The sequence below is a fragment of the Coenobita brevimanus genome, chromosome 31, assembly GCF_032717465.1.
Source record: "Coenobita brevimanus isolate Jiangsu-jjx chromosome 31, ASM3271746v2, whole genome shotgun sequence".
Classification (NCBI taxonomy): domain Eukaryota; kingdom Metazoa; phylum Arthropoda; class Malacostraca; order Decapoda; family Coenobitidae; genus Coenobita; species Coenobita brevimanus.
In genome coordinates, this window is record NC_136984.1 from 3612053 (window position 1) to 3628449 (window position 16397).

The following is a 16397-nucleotide window of genomic DNA, read 5'->3' on the forward strand; positions in this document are numbered from 1 at the left end:
GTGTCAGGAGAAATACACTGACTTGGTTTGGCCATGTGGAGAGGATGGAGAGTGAGAGATTAACTAGGAGCGTATGGTAGTGCTTTGGTGGACATCTGTGCTGGTAAGGGGTTGGCAATAGCCAACACCTACTTTCGCCATAAGATGATCCACCGGTATACATGGAGAGGAATGGGGAAAATGGATGGTGAACTTGTTGAACGAAAGGCAATGATAGACTACGTGTGTGTGGATGAGCGAATGAGAAGACAAGTGTTGGATCCAAGAGTGTGGAGAGGGTGGGGGTTTGGAGTCTCGGACCATCACTTAGTGATGGCCAAGGTAAAACTGCAAAGAATATGGTTGAGGAGACGAAGGGGAAGACAGGAGGAAACAGCTCCTGTGAGAAGAGTGGAGAATTTGCAAGATAGTGAGAAAATGGCAGAGTATAAGAGCATAGTGGAAGAAAGATTGGGAAGGTATGAGCTAGAGCAGATGGAAGGGGTGGAAGACGTATGTAAGAGATACACGGAAGAGATAGGCGCAACGTGTGAGGTGGTTTGTGGAGTGAGGAGGAGATGCAAGGGTGTGCAAGGGACAGCATGGTGGAATGACGAGGTGAAACGAGCTGTGGAACAAAGAAGAAGGCATATAGTGAATGGTTAGCGAGTAGAGGTAGAGGAGAAGATGAGAGAGAGAAGAGAGAGGTATATATGAGCAGGAGAAGGGAGGTGAAGAGACTGGTGAAGGAGAGTAAGAAGAAAGTGGATGAAGAGTTTGAGAGGAATCTGAGTGTGAAATGGAGGGAGAGTAAGAAATTGTTTTGGAAAGAGGTAAAGAAACTAAGGCAGTGTGAAAGGGGAAATAGTAAGGAAGTGCAAGATAGGAATAGGTGGAGAAGAGAGAGAAATTGAGGAGATGGAAGGAGCACTTTGAGGATTGTTGAATGTAGAGAGTGAGAGCAGTGCGAGTATAAGTAGTTGGGGAATGGCTGGGAGAAGAAGAGATGAGAGGAGGGAGGAAGAGATCAGCAGGGCGAAAGTAGTGGAAGCAATGAAGAAGATCAAGATGGGAAAGGCCCCAGGTATTGATGAAGTGTGTGGTGAAATGATGAGGTATGGGGGTGGGATTGTTGTGGAGTGGATATGGAAGTTGTGTAGATTGGCTTGGGAAGAGGGAAGGGTTCCAGAGGACTGGAAATCAGGTATAATTGTTCCTTTATACAAAGGAAAAGGGGAGAGAGAAGTATGTGGTAACCATAGGGGTATTTTTCATCTTAGAGTGTCTGGAAAAATATATGGTAGAATACTCATTGATAGGGTTAGGCATATGACAGAGGAGCTAGTTGAAGAAGAACAAGGGGGATTTAGGAAGGGAAAAGGGTGTGTAGATCAGATATTTGTTCTAAGATGTTTAGTGGAGAAGTATCTAGAGAAGGGAAAGAAAGTGTATGCTGCCTTCATGGACTTGGAGAAAGCTTATGACAGAATAGATAGGCAAGGTATGTGGAAGGTATTAAGAATATATGGAGTGGAGGGGAAATTGTTGAGTGCTGTGAAGAGCATGTACGAAGGAGCTAGGGCTACCGTGCGAGTGGATGGTGAGCTGAGTGAGTTCTTTGATCTCAATGTGGGACTGAAACAGGGTTGTGTGATGTCTCCATGGCTGTTTAATATATACATGGATGGGGTTGTAAAGGAGGTGCAAGGTAGGGCAGTGGATGTGGGGGTGGCTCTAATGAATGAGGGTGAGATTTGGAAGACTCCGGTGTTGCTGTTTGCTAATGATACAGTATTGCTGAGTGAAGATGAATGGGAGTTGCAAGGTTTGGTGAATGATTTTGGGACAGTGTGTAGGAAGAGGACTCTGAAAGTTAATGTAAACAAAAGTAAAGTTATGGTGTTTGAGAGGAATGAAGTCACAGAATGTACAGTGAGGTTGGATGGTGAGGATATGGAGAATGTGAGTTCATTCAAGAACTTGGGTAGTGTGATGGGTAAGGATGGAACTTTGGGGGATGAAGTGCGTGAAAGGGTACAGCAGGGAAGGAAAGTTGTTGGTTCACTGAAAGCAGTGATGAGAAATAGGGAGGTGAGTATGGAAGTTAGGAAGTCACTGCATGATAGTATTGTGATCCCTACCCTGACGTATGGAAGCGAGGCGTGGACCTTGCAAGAGGGGAACAAGTCAAGAGTGAGAGCAGTGGAAATGAGTTACTTGAGAGGAGCATGTGGAGTGACATGGAGAGATAGGTTGACGAATGAAGAAGTGAAGGAACGTTGCGGAGTGGATGTGGATGTGGTTGAGAAGATTAGGAGAAATACACTGAGGTGGTTTGGACATGTGGAGAAAATGGAGAATGAAGGACTGACTAAGAGGGTGTATGTAGGTGAGGTGGAGGGAGGGAGAGGGAGGGGTAGTCCGAGGATGAGGTGGAGGGAGGGAGTTGAGAGGTATATGAGGGAGGGGGGGTGAGTTGGGGGAAGGGTAGTCAAATGGTGGGTGACAGAGCGACTTGGAGCGTTTTGTCTGCGGCCACCCTTTGCGGGATTAGGGCGTCGGGCTATAGATAGATAGTATGTGAGTGAGGTGCATATGGGGTTACCATACATGAAGAGACAGACTGAAATGAGGAAGCGAAGGAGCATTGTGGTGTGCATATGGATGTGATAGAAAGCGTTTGGAAAAATACATTGAGGTGGTTTGGTCATATGCAGAGCATGGAGAGTGAAAGACTAACTAGGAGGGTGAATGTGTATGAGAAGCATTTGGAGTTACATAGAGGGAAAGACTGACAAACGAGGAAGTGAAGGAGCATTGTGGTGTGGATGTGGATATGGTAGAAAGCGTTAGGAAAGTACAATGAGGTTGTTTGGCCATGTGGAGAGGATGGAAAATGAGAGACTAATTAGCAGAGTGTATGTGAGTGAGGTGCATGGGAAGTTGCATGGAGAGACAGACTGAGAATGGAGGAAATGAAGGAGCATTGTGGTGTGGATGTGATGGAAAGTATTCAGAGAAATACATTGAGGTGGTTTGCCTAAGTGGGGAGGATGCAGAGTAAGAGACTAACTAGGAGAGTGCATGTGAGTGAGGTGGAGGGTGGGGGAGAGGGAGGGAGAGGCCGAGGATGAGAAGGAGGGATGGAGTAGAGGGGTACAAGTATATTGAGAGAGGGGGTGTAAGTTGGGGGGAGGGCAACGAAGTGAAAGGGGACAGGGCTCACAGAAGGCTTAGGAACTAGAGTGAGAGTGTGTAAAATTGAACCTCACTTGCAAGGGTGAATAGAGAGATGCCATTGTATGTTAGAACCCTTCATAGCCATTTGTCATTGTATTTATTTCTGGATCCTGGGCTTCATTAACCAAACCCAGGTATTTACTGGCTATGGTGGCTTAGTATGTCCCAGTTACATACCTGTGTGGGATTGAGTGGCCTAGAATATCCCAGTTATCTACCTCTGTTGGCTTGAGTAGCTTCAGACATCCCAGTTACGGTATTTACCACTGTGGGATGGACTGGCTTAAGATATTCCCTCCCTTTCTCCCTTCCCACAGACTTGGTGAAGGAGACTACATTCAGACGCCATCTGGGAATTACTTCGTCAAGGCTTCACAACGTAAAGGTCTGCTGCCTGATATCCTTGAGTCTCTCCTTGCTGCTCGGAAGAAGGCAAAGGCAGACCTCAAGAAAGAAACAGATCCTTTTAGACAGAAAGTAAGAACACTCATTATTTGCCTCTGTTTGTGTGTCTGCCTGTCTGTCTGTGCATCTGTCTGTCTGTTTGTGCATCTTCTGTATGTCTGTTTGTGTATCTATTTCCGTCTGTTCGTGTGTGTGTTTCTGTCTGTCTGCGCATCCATCTCTGTGTATCTGTGTCTGTTTTTGTATGTGTGTGTGTGTGTCCGTCTGTGCATCTGATTGTCTGTCTGTTTGTGCATCTGATTGTCTGTCTGTTTGTGCATCTGATTGTCTGTCTGTTTGTGCATCTGATTGTCTGTCTGTTTGTGCATCTGATTGTCAGTCTGTTAGTGCATCTGTCTGTCTGTTTGTGCATCTGATTGTCTGTCTGTTTGTGCATCTGATTGTCTGTCTGTTTGTGCATCTGTCTGTCTGTCTGTTTGTGCATCTGATTGTTTGTCTGTTTGTGCATCTCCAAGTCACTCATTATTATGCACCTGTCTGTCTCTCTCTGTCTCTGTCTCTGTCTGTCTGTTTGTGCATCTGTCTGTCTGTCTGTTTGTGCATCTGTCTGTTTGTGCATCTCCAAGTCACTCATTATTATACCTCTCTGTCTCTCTCTGTCTCTGTCTCTGTCTGTCTGTCTGTCTCTCTGTCTCTCTCTCTCTCTCTCTCTCTCTCTCTCTCTCTCTCTCTCTTTAATGCCAAAGTGAATCCATAGATTTTTTTTCCCTCTGCTCACTCGATGTAGTGCTGCTCTCGGGTGTCTGCCCTTTCCTCTCTTCCTTCCTTCTTTCCATCCCTTCTCTTCTGTTTTGCATTCCCTCATTCTTTCCTTTTTCCTTCTGTCTATGGTCGACTCTGCACTGAGTGACAAGCTAAATGGGGTCCTGTACATCAGGAAACCATTTACTATACTGGGTGGTAACTACATAACCAAATTATAACACCTGGTGGTTTAGTGGGGAGTTAAGCCGCTCCAGTCGGATTGAGCCTGTGCAGGTTTATATCCAAGGGTTGGTTGGTGTTTATTGCTCACGTAATGCCACTCAGGGATGGGTGAGGTGGTCATCTCATCTTAAATGTCAGGACCAGCTTGCATAGCCCAGGGCTTCTGTGCTCCTCATGGGGCAACACTGGAGTAGATGGATGGAATTATCGACCTATCAGTTTATCTGTTTATTGTCAGACGCCTTAGTCCTGTAAGGGGTGGCCACAAACAAATTGCCTCTATGCCTCCTTGTCCCCAGCCATTTAGCTGGCCTCCCCCCTGCTCACACTGCTTAGGTTGAGCAGAATATGTCTTACTTTGGACTAATGACAGTATAAATCTTCTCCATTTTCTGTAACACACACACTAGCCTTCCCATGGCCACTGCTCGCTTGACTTTTTTTTTTACAGTACTGCAGTACCAAAGTGTAATACCAGTAGTTTATGTACATCCGTGGTCATAAATAATCACCTATCCTCCTGTACCCCGTGCCTCAGGCTGGCTCCTTCATGCGCGGCAAGACATACTGGAGTAAGAGGGGCTGAGAGGGAGGGGCCAGAGAGAGAGAAGGAAAGGTGGGTGGGGGGATGAGTGATGGTGCTGGGGTGGGGTGAGGGAGGGGAGGGAGGTTAGGCAGGGGAGTGAGAATGAAATGCGAAGTGGTGGCACATAATTTGTCTCTTCAGGGCATGATATAAGGGAGTTAATATTCCGTAGATAATGCTGCATTACACCTTGTACAGCTGGGTCAGATAACATGCTTCAAAGTGCTGCTGTCAAGGGCTGGCTCGTGAGAGAAATATACTGACGTAACAGATCAAACATTAGTGCGGAGCCAGATATTTGTGTTTATCCGTGTATCTTGACTTCGGATGCAGAATAGAATCTGGATGGCTTTGACTTCCGTAATGTTTGTGTAAGAAATGTCCTCTATAGTTATATGTAATCAGTGTTTGGAATAAATACCATTTGCAGCCTTTGACATGGCTGTGTCCACAGTAAATATGATCATCCTCTTGGTATACACTCCCTCTGTGCAGTCACCATCATGTCAGCTATTTTATGGCATCTCTATATGAAAAGGTTATTTAAAATAATTGTGCATAAAAGGTAAATAAATTTGATGTTTTTTGCGCCTGGGTGGATATAATAACGGTATTTCTCATAATCTGTTAGAAGAAAAAAGAAACAAATCCTACCCAAACCCCAAAAATATATATATGTCAATGTTTCCCGACATTGGTCAAGCCAAAGCAACCAGGAAAGCCTTAGTAAGTGGTCCAGTGGCCTCCTGCCTCAATATCTTCTTGCAATTGTTCGCATGACCGAGGAAACAATGTTTTTGATAGTTTGCTGGTTTCACTTGAACAGCTCCCATTCTTCCTTGGTGTTCTGGAGGAGGCGGGCCCTTGTCTTCTCGTTCTCTGGCTTCCACACATGGACAGTCTGGTCCTACACAATTTCGTAGCCTCTGCACTAATATTTGATCTGTTATATCTCACATGAGCCAGCCCTTGATATCACCATCTATCGATAGCTTGTTATCTGACGCCATTATACAAGGTGTAATGCAGCATTATCTCCCCAATATTAACTCCTTTATATTATGCTCTGAATGAAGGAAAATAGACAAAATATGTGGCCACTAGCCACTTCGCATTTCATTCTTCTTCCCCTACCTATCCTCCTTTCCGTCCATCACTCCACCCCAGCAACATCATTCGTCTCCCCAACCACTTTTCCTTCTCTGGCCCCTCCCTCTCAGCCCCTCTTACACCAGTGTGATTGCCATGCATAAAGGAGCAAGCCTGGGGCATGGAGTACAGGAGTATACGTGATTATTTATGATCACGACTCTATGTACTAAAGTGCTTTGAATTGTTTGTTTGTGAGAAAGGGATGAGCTGAGGGGAGGGCAGCAAAATGCTAGAGGACAGGGTGACATTGAGGCGATTTGTTTGTGGCCACCCTTCACAGGATTAACCCTCCCCGTCCCGACCGATTTTCCTCCACTGACTCCCCCCAATCCCGACCAAGTTTGGAAAAAAAAAAATCTGAGCTCAAACCTCCGCTTTTGGTGAGAAACATCGAAAATTCATAGAGAAATCGCTCACCTGAGGTTTAAAATACTGAATCCATGTAGCAGTACCCCTTACCTTATTGGGTTTTCTATCAGGCTGGCTCCAAAGAAAACGAGTTCTATGGGAGGGTAACTATTCCACACCACTCATAAACGGTATTTATTTATTTATTTGGTACGAATTTATATGTAGTATGAGAGTATATTGGTTTTCACACAGTAATATAGGCAATATAAGCATTTTTTCACTCACCAAACACATCAACATACCTGACCTTTTTTGGTGACATTACCTGATCATCATTTCTGACTGTTTCTTCCTCTAATGCTATGTAAACTTTGTCCTCCACATTCTCATCGATTTGGGAATCACTCTGGCCTTGAATTTTGTACCGTGGCATGACATGTCTTTACTGGCCATGTCACTGGTAACAGGTGAATTGCCAAGACAATGGCGTGCGGGGTGGGGAGGTAATAATAGGTAATGCACTGTCCCTGCCTGGCATCTTGTAAAGGAAGGTGTCCTGTGTATAAGTACCAAAAATCATGCACAAAATTTGAAAATGTGCAAAGGACAGACCTTGCAATTGCGTCGCGTTTATATATGTCATCGGGACTCACAGTGACAAAACGTTCGGATGTAAATATACGTCAACGGGACATGGCGGGTTAAGGTGTCAGGCTATAGGTAGACAGATAGGTAGATTAATTTTTTATTAAGAATGACTATAGTTTCTATTTTTTTTTTTTAATGGACCACATTTAGTTGTTAGAAGTAACCAGCCTGGATCCCACATTACTGAGTGGAGTCAGTAATGATACATGAAGGTCAGATGTATTCTGAATTCCATACATCAGTAATTGCAGTAGACCCTGACTATATTGAATTAACTGGGGAAAAACCAGATCCGATAAATCTGATAGTCAGTTATATCTGTGGCCCCTCTTCCCCTTCCGGTTGGGATTTCAAGCACATTTGTTTCATTTGTGTATTGTTTATTAAGGTTCCAACATGCTTGCATTCATTGGCCTTGGTCACCCAGCGGCTGTTCCCCACACTGCTCGATCTCTGGCAGCTTCCTTATTCAGTCCCTTATCTCTGAGGTCACCTTCCGTGACTTTTGTCCCAACTTCGTCTCAGGTCTTTTTCGATTTACCTCTTGCAACCCTAGCCCCAGTGTTAACACCTCTCAGTTTTTGCACCCAGTTGTCATCCCACATCCTTTCCACATGCTCAAACCATCTCAGTCTACCCCTCATCATCATAACAGTACTACACTCCTCCCATTCCACCCCAATCTAATTCCCCCCAACCCTTACCTCTGTCACAACTTTCTCCTACCCCTTCCTCTCCACTCACACCCCCACCTCTCCCCAGTGCTGAAGCACCTAATAGACATCGTACACACAACATTAACATTCTTCAGTTAAACATAGAAGGCATAAACACCAAAAAAACAAAAACACACAATTCATCAAACAACAAAACATACACATTGCCATTTTACAAGAAACACAACAATGCAGAACACACACACAAAAAAAAACACCTACAATTCATAATTTCACCACCATCAGACAAGATCAGGCCGACAGCAGTGGTGGTGGACTCATCACCCTGTTACACCAATCCATCAACTTTCAGATACTAATGCACACGCAGCATCACTTCTCCCCTCACATGACACAACAACAGAAATACAATCAATTGAAAGAACACTTGTAACAAATTATGCATAACAATTGTCGATACATACATTCCCCCCCCCCCAATCATCCCCCACAGTGCCAAACAATTACTTTCTTCAAATACATCACATCACTAACATACCCAACATCATCCTGGGTGGTGATTTCAACGCCAAAGTGTGCCTGGCATGTCATCAACACTGACACGGAGAGGGATGGTACTACAATCTCAAACAGATAATCTTTTCATCTTCAGCCATCTCCATCAACATACCCATATCCTACACCAAGCCCTCTTCCTTCCATCAATCACAGACATCACCTTTTGCTCCCCAAACCTCGCCCTCACAACGTCCTGGAGAGTGGTCAAAACACTTGACTATGACCACCTCCCAATCATCATCACTACCAAAACCAGATTCACCCCAGTGGGCCTCAGACACAGATACACTACAGTAATTATAAGAGCCAACTGGGAGGCCTTCAAAACTGAAACAGAAGAACACTTTGAAACATTAAACAGTACACTCATCACAAACATCAACACAGCTATGCACATTTTCATTACAGTTATTCAAAATAGACAAAAGACACATCCCTACAGGCAACAGAAGGAGACACAACCCCAACTTCACACCAGAAATTCAAGGTCTCATCAGTCAACACAACACACTACAACATTCCCCAACACTCCATACACAAGACACCGTACAACGAATATAAGAACTCAACATTCAAATAAACATTAAAGTGTCAGAGCACCAAACACTCAATTGGAATAATTATCTCCAAACACTTCATCACAAAACAAACACCAGCAAATTCTACAAGGAAACACAAAACAGCCGTCACATTCTCCAGCAGCAATACTATACAATCACACACACCTGCCATCACAACAACAGACACCACACCCTCCAATGAAACAATAAGCAAACACTCTCATCAATCACTTTTCACACGTCAACCACCTAAACTCCCATCACGACAAACCGATGTTTCATCTGATGCAAGAGACAGTTCCCACACAGAACTCAGACTTCTGCACCTTTCACTTACAAACAGATGGACCACATCATTAACAAACCTTAAGCACTCATCCTGCCTGTGGCTCCAGACAACATAAACATACTAACCTTAAACACCCAACTTGGACCACAAGGCATAAAAAGCACACACCAACATATCAAACTACAGCTACCCACACAACATAATACCTAACATCTGGAAGCATTGGCACTATCATTATCACCAAACCCAACAAAGATCCATGCCATGCTACGTTCCTCACTACCACCCCATCATACCTCCTCTGCATCTCCCCTCCTCCAAAATCATTGAACAGCTGGTATTGTAATTAGATACACTTTACATCTCTTTAGCCCCCTCACAATATTGTTTTAGGCCCACTACACTCCACAAACACTTTTTGTACAGACCTTACACGGAGTTTTTGATGGCATCAATTCAGCTGGGCCACAACACAGGGAATACCCCTAGTCGCAAAAGACATTAGCAAAGCTTTTGATGCCATCCCTGCCACAACCTCACAAACAAAATATTTAACACAAACATGCACACAATGGCAAGCAAACTATTTAGCATGGCAGATGTGCACAAGTAACATTTGCCGGTCAGTCATCGAATATCAGAAACCTCACAAACAGCGTCCCTCAAGGATCTGTTTGTCCGCTACACTCTTAAACCAATCCATGCACGATATACCTTCACCCCACACACCACTAGAATACACATAGCTTCCTACACAGATGACATAACACTTACATATACATACCAAAACGCAAACACAGCCACACACATTCTCCAAAATTCCTCAACACACTACTTGCAAGACAGTTCACCACAAACAGACTCACAATATCCCCAGCCAAATCTGCAGTGACCCTTCTCACAAACTGGCCAGCCAGAACTCAGACACATTCCATATCTCGCCATAAACAACACTCCCTACCTCTCCCCACACAAAATCCTTGGTGTAACATACAATACATCTTTGTCATTAATAAACAACACATCACAAACATTCAAAAAATAAATAAATAACACCAAGACTTATCACCCTAAGGTCACTTGTCCATACAACATTTGGACACAACAGAGAAAACCACCACCACAGTATACAAACAATACATACGTTCAGTGACCAGATTATGCAAGTGCCCTGCGTGGGCTTCTAATCTCACTAAAACACACTACAACACTCTACAGATCATACAGAATAAGACCCTAAAAAATAGTCACAAACTGCACAGCTACTACACCCACAGACCACCTACACCGAGAAATCAAAGTCCTCAAGGTCAAAAGATCATCTAGACATGAGAGGCACACAAATACTTGCTGCAGTCTCCACAAACCCACACCATCCACTACACTACATATGGCAGCACATTCACACACACCAAGGAACATTAAAACAACACCCAGCACAGTTGACAAATACTGTCATCTGTCCCCCTTGCCTGCCTCAAACTAGCTTCCAGAAGCATAGGCAACATGCTCAAATCACTGGTTGCTCCATTCAGTCACATAAACACTACACACAGTTGCATGCATGGCCTCCTGATATTCACCCATATGAATCCCTACCTCTCTCGTGAGGACAGGGTTCACTTGGCCAGGCTGAAATGTGATCATCCACCCCTCTTGAGTTATCTGAAGAGGCTAAATGACTCCACTGCTGACGCCTGTCCAGGATGCAACACAGCACCTTCATACTACTAAGCATATTATGGAAGACTGCAGTGCATACAATTGCCTGCACCAACAACACAACATACACTCCTTGAGAGCTCTGTGGGACAACCCTGTCCCTGCCTTGGTCTTCCTTAGGGACTCGGGACCGTTCGGTCAGACTGCCTAGGGAACAACTACTTTTACTACTAGCACTCCAGTCACATCCTTCCTGTCAACTCCTCCATTATAAACTTAGCCCCTCCAGGCCTCGCATTCAAGGACGCACTACACATCCACCTAATCATTGTCATTTTTGTTCATCTTCATTGATGAGCAGTTAGCCATAATTTATAAGAGTCATGTGCGCTCTCAGCTTGAATATTGCTCACCCTTGTGGAATGGTTATGGAGAGTGTTGCATTAGACAAAATTCAGAATAAAGCTGTTAGAATCATTAACAACCCTGCCATTACATATAAACTACCTCCCCTGTAAGTGCAAGAAGGAATGTTGCCTCCCTTGCATTATTTTGCCAGACATTTTTTTGGCAAATGCTCAGACGAAGTTGCGTCCATGGTGCCACCTCTCCATGCCTTCCCTCGTGCTACACTGTGGCATCTGGTAGCGCTCATGACTGGAATGTCACTCAACCATATTGCAGAACTTCTGCCTATCAGAATTCTTTCCTTCCCTCCGAACTGCATTTCTTTGGAACTCTGCTTCCCCAGAGTTGTTTTCCTCCAATTTCAACCCACAACTGTTCAAGTCTGGTCCACAGATATTTTATGAAAAGAGGACACCAGTAATCTGGTGTATGGATTTTTTTTTTCCCCCCATTTGTTTTTCCTTCCCTCCGTTCTGTTATCTCAAAAAAAAAAAAAAAAAAAACATCCTGAACCTTTACTGTCAACGTCTCACTACCATACTGCATTACATTTCTAACACACTGCATACAAAGTTCCCACAGCACGGAGGAAATCTCTCTCAGTGTCAGGAGAGGCAACAGCTTCTTGAACTTTTTCTAACCACTCCCCACTCCTACCCACAGAGCTAGCTCCAGCCCCAACTCCAGCACATGGCATCTTCCCCAAGTAACATGTTTGAAAATACATGAGTACATGCAACATATTCTAGTACTAAAAATGTAAATTATTGTTTGCCCATTTTACACTTATCTGGCCTGTAATTTTGTCATTTTGTAGCTTACCTCACATCCTTGCCATAGCATATCTTAATGACTAGAAGAGTATCAGCGTAATTTGTTATTTCAGTTCTGGAATCATGATGGGGAGAGGGCAATTTCAGGCCAGTGTGGAATAAAAATGGGTAGGAAACATATGTATTGCCATCCATTGTGCCTCATTTAATGGAGATTGTCTGTTACAGCTGACAGAAGTTCAGTGGGCTTTGTCGTGTCTGTTTAATCCAGTATCTTCTATAGCAGGGCCTGTTATAGTGAGGGTTTACCTATTAGCTAGTAAAAACGAACCAAGGACTCATTCACACTCTTGTGATGTCAGTTTTAACATGGAATCAAGTGCTTACATATTTAATCACACAATTTGTTATTATGTTGAAAGTAAAATTTTTTACTCGTAGAGTTCTGCTTCTCACCTTTGACATTTATTATATTTCTCGCAGGTGTTGGATGGTCGACAAAGGTCCTGAAAAAATCTGCCAACTCTGTGCATGGGTTTAATGGTTCACGAGTGGGAAAGCTCCCCTGCCTCGAGATCTCACAGGTAGGCCATTTTAGTACATAGAGGGAGAGGTGTCGATTATAATTACTGATGGCAGTTGTATTGCTAAATGAGTGATGTTAATGGTGATGATGATGATGATGATAATGAGAAGTGATGATATTAATAGTATTAATGTTCAAAATGATGATGATAGTGAAAGTGATGAAAGTAGTGTAAATGTTCAAAATAATAATATTGAGAATAGTCATGATAGCGGTGGTGTAAATATTCGAAATGTTGATGGTGATCATGATGAAGTGACTGTCATGTGCCCATCCTGTACTTGTTTGTAATATAACCACCACCTTACCCCTACCAGAGTGTGACAGCATCTGGCCGAGAAATGATTGAGTGCTCCAATTAAAGATGAGGTGGTGAAGAAATACACCATAGAAAACGGATATAAATTCAATGCAGAGGTGAGGACTGATATGTGAGGATGTTATTTATTATTATTATTATTATTGTTCTTGTTATTATTATTATTATTATTATTATTATTATTATTATTCACTCTCATCTTAAATGTTAGGACCAAGTTGGCTAGCCCAGGGCTCCTATGTTCCTTATGGGGCAGCACAGGATTGGATGATGGATGGATGGATGGATGATTATTATTATATCATGTAACCAAGGATGAGATGGAGGAATGGAGTGGAGAGGTATATCAGGGATGGGGGTGTCAGTTGGGGGAGGACAGTGAAATGCTGAGGGACAGGGCAACATGGAGGAGATTTGTTTGTGGTCACCCCTTAAGAGATCATGGTATCTTGCAATAGATAGTAACCAAGCAGCTCTCCCATCCAAATACAGACCAAAAAAAAAAAAAAGGAAATATTCTAACGATGCTTTCTGGAAGCTACTTTACCTTATTCTTATGTGGGAACGTGAGATTTGAGTGATAATGATGATCATGGTAAATGCCTTCTCTTTCTCTTTCTGCATTTGGAAAAAGAGGTTAGCTTTGTTTTTGGTAAGTGGGTGCATAAGAGATGTAGTGGCATTAGAGGCAGACTGTGAGATTATGCTGATTTCCTGTGTGCATTGTGTCGGGGAGAGTATGTGGAGACTGTCAGGCATGATAGGATAAGTGTGTGCTTAAGAGATGTAGTGGTATTAGAAGCAGACTGTGAGATCATGCAGTATTTGTGATAAGTGGATGCCTAAGAGATGTAGTGGTATTAGAGGTAGACTGCGAGGTAATGGCAGTGTTTGTGATGAGTGGGTGCATAAGAGTTGCAATGGTATTAGAGGTAGACTGGGTGAGGTAATGCAGTGTTTATGATGAGTGGGTGCATAAGAGACGTAATGGTATTAGAGGTAGACTGCGAGGTAATGCAGTGTTTGTGATGAGTGGGTGCATAAGAGATGTAGTGGTATTGGAGGTAGATCATGAGGTAATGCTGATTTTGTGTGGTTTGTCGGGGACAACATGTGGAGACTGTCAGGTTTGAAGGGATTGATTTTGATAGTGAGTCTCTTGAGTGTGTGGAGGAGTTTTGTTATCTGGGAAACATGTGCTGGAAGTGGGGCTGGGAATAAGCGGTGATGATGATGATGGTAAAATGAGTCGTCTTTCTTTATATACAGTAATCCTCTTGATTATCCATCATATTAGAACTTGGCAGCATGACCAGATACAGGCACTGTCCGGATACAGAGCAACAACCTCTACTGTACTCATACCCTACTTATATGTACAGTACCCCTCCCACTTTGGCAGTGTAATGCGGTCTTTTGGCTCTTCTTAGACATCAAAATACACATTGGAATTAGCAGTATAATCCTAAACACTAAGAAAACAGAGCATAAAAAAAACATGCAAAACCCTACCAATATGTACAGTAAATCTCTCCTAATTTGGGCAGTGTTCTGAGGTCTTTCGGTTGTTTTTAGACAGAGCAAACACTGCAGTATGCAATATAATTCTGAACACTAAGAATGTAATGCATAAACAAAAACAAAAAAAAAACAATATGCACAGTACCCCTCCTAATTTTGGCAGTGTTCTGCTGTCTTTCAGAAGTATTTAGACATCATAACACACGTGGGAATATCCAGTGTAATGTTAGACACTAAGGAAACAATGCATAAACAACAAAAATCCACAAATATCCTGCCTATACTGTACAGTACCCCTCCTAATTTTGGCAGTGTTCTCCAGTCTTTGAGCTGTATTTGGACAGCAAAACACACATGGGAATATCCAGGGTAATGCTATACACTATGAAAGCAATATCTAAACAACAAAAGTCCACAGAAATATCAATGAAGGTGACGGTTGCAATATTCTAATCTCTCAGGAATTCAAAAAGCTTCTCAGACAGCAAGAGTAATGGCTGACTCTGCGGCACTCCTAGAAAAAAATTTTCTTTTCAATTTCAATATACCCCCTGGAAATGGGTTATATTGGTATAAATTGTATTCCATCATCTTTGCTGGTGGTTATACCATAAGCTAGGGTAATAAAACACAAAAAAATGATGAATAAAAGTACAAAAAAGTTGTGAGAGTGAACTTGTTGGAGAGTAAATAATACCTTCAAATAAATTACCAACATTGTAGGGCAAAAATTTTCCTCGTACCATGCAAGAGTTGGAGCACATGTCTAGATGCCGAATTTCTCTGAGCTTTCTCGCGGCCTTTTCGGAATTTGATACGACCAAGGTATTTGAAACAATTGCAAAAAAAAAAAAAAAAAAAAAAAACTCATGCAGTGGGATGGTAGGCGACACACGGGTGGGGGAGGACTGAAGGAGAGGGAGGGAGAAAAAGAGGGCAGTGGTGAGCATGAGGAGGGATGGAGGAGGGACGGGGGGAGGGGAGAGGTGAGGCATGCCACGGGATTTTCACTGTTCGGTGAGGGGGCGGACGGGTGCTTTTGCCCTGCTGGTGGGTTAGGCTCTGTGTTATTCCTCCGAGGGTGGTATGTTCCCATTGATCTGGCCGGCTGGGGAACTTTCGGTAGTCGGTAAAGACTCATACAGCCATTTTACTTCAGCTTGTGGGCTACGCTGTTTTCCTCAAGCACTGCCAGAATGTTGCTGGTGATTAGGGTGACTGGGTGATTTCGACCATATGGTAGGGATCTGTACAGCCATTCCTCACCCACCTTGTGGGTTACGGTCTATTACCTGCATGTTGTCAGAGAGGCCAGTGAGCCAGAGAGCAGACTTTTTTTTTTACTTTGTAGGCTGGCTGGCAGCCGAAGCCGGAACTTTTATGTCCAGTTACGGACAGATAAATCCGGATATGGTTATACAGGAGCCAAGGGCCTAATGAACAAACACAGAGCATGACTATATACGGATCGTCCAGTTAATCAAGGGATTACTGTAATTGGGCAGAAGAGGTGATGATGGTGACAATGACAATGATAATGATGAACTACATTTCTCCCCATGTGCAGGTGAATCTACGGTGACACAGACTCAGTGATGGTAAAGTTTGGGGTGGACACAGTGCGGAGGCGATGGAGCTGGGGCGGGAGGCGGCAAATTATGTCACTGAGAAGTTTGTCAAACCTATCAAACTTGAG

The 16397-nt window shown here is 43.4% G+C and overlaps 1 pseudogene; it reads left to right on the forward strand.

Annotated features, from left to right (window-relative positions):
* The window catches only part of LOC145395468 (DNA polymerase delta catalytic subunit-like), a 133476-nt pseudogene that overhangs the window by 28271 nt on the left and 88808 nt on the right, over window positions 1-16397 (forward strand).